The sequence below is a fragment of the Morone saxatilis genome, unplaced genomic scaffold (genome assembly GCF_004916995.1).
Source record: "Morone saxatilis isolate NCDOM2014 unplaced genomic scaffold, NCSU_SB_2.0 Contig15, whole genome shotgun sequence".
Classification (NCBI taxonomy): domain Eukaryota; kingdom Metazoa; phylum Chordata; class Actinopteri; family Moronidae; genus Morone; species Morone saxatilis.
The window spans coordinates 4763050-4766967 of NW_023339707.1; the positions used below are offsets into that span (position 1 = coordinate 4763050).

Below are 3918 nucleotides of genomic sequence, written 5' to 3' on the forward strand. Positions count from 1 at the left end.
ATATAATAATAATTTAATAATTGCTAGTAGATGGTTAAATCGCCTCACTCAGTGAATACCTTTGCGGTATAATGTTGCACCACTCCTCGTTTTTTCAGAAATTGTAAGAGCTTGATATTACATTGAATAAAAATGTAATAATTTCTTCTCATTTAATGGAGGTGCTCTTTACTTAAGGCAAGGTTGGGTTCCTCTGCTACAAAATGCTGTGGGGAAACTTCAGTGGGAAAAATGTTCACAATGACTAACCAAAGCTGTTAAATTGAGAACCAGACAAACCACTGTCTGTTCATCAGTGAAATACATACATTCAAATGTTTTATTTTAAAAGGGCAATCCAGCCATTTAATATTGTACTTGCATAACGATAGGGAACTAACAGAGGACACCAAAATAATGGTTGAAATCAAAGCAGCAGAAGCAGTCTCAAGCCCAAGCCGAAATAACTCCAGTCACATCACTATAACGTGGAGAGTTTCATTATGCTCCTGTATTTGGTTTGATAAAGAGTTGCAGGTACTGTAGCTGTGTATGCAGTTTTGGTCTCAGTATCTTAAGTTCCCACTTTATGGGTCTGTGGATTTAAGTATTTGCACTGATGTAGTATATTTGATTGTATATTTGATAAAAAGAAAAGAAAAGCAATAGTTGTATTATTTTAAAAATGTAACAGTTACACATTTTTATATCTTTACTCTAAATTTTCACATAACCTATTGATATCATTGTTAAAAGTGTGGTATGGGACCATACACAGTCTGTGTGTGTTTAGAGTTTTCTGTGTACATATCTATATTGATAGAATTGTCATTGAAGTACTACATATCAAAAGCACTAGCACAGAATACCCATCACGTCACAGAAATACTCCCACCGCTATTTTACAACAAAGACCATGGGGCCAAACGTTATGCTAAGTCCTTATTCCCAGATGGTATTTTGAGGCAGCAGCACCACTCCAGAGCAAGATAGCGCTGGGATCCCTCTTGTCTGTCTGTCTGTTGTCAAGCAGCCCTGCTGGAATGAGCCAGATGTTGCCTCTGATTGGACAAACCTGCCTCTCTTGTTTATACCTAAATCCATGTAATCAGTTGGAGATTCTCTGCTGATGGAGCGACAGTGTTGTCTCTCTCTTACACACTCATTCAGACTTTGGTTACGGGTGTGAGAGAAACAGCTGTGTTCATACCCACACACACACACACACACACACACACATACATACATAGGAGGGGAACCAGACTAAGGCAGATGGGGACATGGTTCATTATAACGGTACATATGAGCTGGTGAGTAGCTTGATGTTTTATCATGTACTCCTCTGACTGCTTATTTAGTCAGACATATGGTAACACACTGCTATTATGCCATTTAGATGAGTGAAAAACAGGTTAAATGAGTTGCTTTGCTTAACGCATAGGTGTTGTCTTGAATTTCAATGAATTTACATCCTTCAAGCAATTTCAAACGTAATATTGTATGAATACAAAACACACATATGCTTTACTTTTGGATGGATCCATGTAATAAATGCATTATTCACATAGACAAACAAACTCACATGCAGTTAATCACAGAGCTTGTCCCAGTATTTGGGAATAAAAAACAAGGAATGAAGGGTAAGAACAGTGAAGGGGAAGACGTGGGAGTTAAGGGGGAAAATAGAAGATGTAATGAAAGAGAGGGGTGAAAAGGGAAGAAAAACAGAGAGAAGAAGGAGGGGGGGAAATGAGGGTGCAAGAAGAGATGGGGAGATGGCAGGAGTGGCACTGAAGAAAATGGAGGGAGAGAGGTGAGTGAGGAGTCGGCGAGGTACAGATAAGACCCCCAGTTGTATCAGTAATTGTAATCTGCAGGAACTGACATGGTTCTGCATGTAAAGCTATTAGGCTGACTGTGTGCTCAAAAGCCAGCTTCCCACACTGCACCGTCAGATAGTCGGGTAAAACGAGGCGTGTAAGCAGACAGACAGACGTAAGTCCAGTAAATCTTGGTACTTACAAATAGTACATACTGAGAACATCAGAGTAGATGGCTCTTGGCTAGAATAGAATAGATGGCTATTTATTATGTTGCTGCAAAATTGGCTAGTTTCTGACCTATTTACATTGGTCTGTAATTAACAAAAAGTCACATTTTCATATAAGGTATCGGCCTGCTATAGCTCACTTTTAATGGGTAATACTGTCATCACGCTAAAAATAGTTTTTAAACTGTAATATTGCATTACAGCTTGCAGAACTTAAAGGTGGTACAGGGACGTATATTTTATTATTGCAAAATCAATATCCTCAAAACTTCCTGATGATTATCGGACTGTCCACTGCAGCTCTCTCTTGGCCTGATGTTGAACATCAGTCACAAGCAGACAAGAAGACAGTAAAGTCTGCTCTGGAATGCAGAGGGGCAGATTTGCTGCTGGGTCAAGTGATATAATTTACCTTTATGTATGTGTTCCACGTGCACACTGCAGATCACTTCCTCACCAAAATAATGAAAAAAACTTTCACTTTCAAACTAGAAAGTTTATTTTCATGGAGATCAGAGACCTGTTCAACACAAGGTCTCAGCGGTACATCTGCTGGCAAAAATCAATGTTGCTATCATATTCTGTCAGATGTATTATGCTAAATTGCTTTATATTACAGTGCAACTGAAAATATATTTTGTAGAGAAGACATTTTGACATGTAAGGGTAGGACAAGACAGGTGTAAATAATCAGATTATTGATGGCTGAATTACATTTAGCTGCTTTAGTTTTAGGGTCAGATCTCTTATTTTGGTAAATCACCATACATTTCAGTCGTGTGGGTTGGGATTAGCATTACATTTAATCACACAAAATCTTAATTGTGACTTAAGTTAAATCATTATTACAACTTCAGTTGATATTACTATATATACTTTGGAATTCTCCCAATTGTGGGACTATTAAAGGAATATCTTATCTCTTATCTTATACTGTGTAAAATACTGGAATTTGGCAAATGTACCAAGCACATGTGATGATGCACATGCAACATGCAGATATACAGGGCACCTTTGAAGACTAGATTAGAGTGCAAACCTATGCAGTCATGATATCAGGGCGTTGCACAAATGTCACAGAAACATTAACATGCATAAAACCAAAAGGAATTTCTCTGATCACTCTGGGGATCCAATGGCACATGACGCTGACACCACTAGTGTTGCTCGCAAGGTATGCCCTGGACCAGATGATAACAACTATACACTCACGTCGAATCTCACTCGTTCCCTGGGTGGGGCAGTGCGAGTGTGGTGCTGTGGTTGCCCATCCTGATAGGCCGCAGCAGTCTGTTCGTCCCCCGGATTGCCTCTTCTGACCCCCTCTCGTCTTAATCATACTCCTCGCTCGCGCTTATACTTCTAAACACATAGCTCCCCCAGCGGGAGCAATAAACTTCAGCACTCAATAATAATCCCTGATCAGCTGATCTAATCTACACTGCCAGGCAGCCTACGCGGAAGCAGGAAGGGCCCAGCGTGTGGTAGGGACAATCTGCCAACTGGGCCTTCTCCTCGCCTCCTATTCTCGTCTCCGTCTTCCCTCGGCTGTATCTATAGTTTTATCCTTTTTCCAACTCCCTCTTCACGTGACAACCTCCCTCCGGTCCTTAATGTTTTCATGTTGTGTGTACATTTTCGTTCTTATACTTTCGTACATAGATAAGGAAACAAAGTTCAGTGGATTCGTGGCAACTAGACACATATGGCATTTTTAAGAATGTTACCAACCACAGGAGTAAGGGGCCTGCTACAAGCATGCACACATGTAATTTGTGATGCTGTTTTTTGCGTTTTTTTTTAATATCTAAGAAACTTTTGCAGCAGCCTTTCAGTTTTTAAGAATAAGAACTTAAAATCGTATCGATACAATCTGCTGGGAGAAATTG

General features: G+C 39.8%; 1 protein-coding gene across 1 annotated transcript in view; it reads right to left on the reverse strand.

Annotated features, from left to right (window-relative positions):
• chchd6a (coiled-coil-helix-coiled-coil-helix domain containing 6a) overlaps positions 1 to 3918 on the reverse strand; it is a 66227-nt gene that overhangs the window by 58017 nt on the left and 4292 nt on the right. The window lies entirely within an intron of this gene.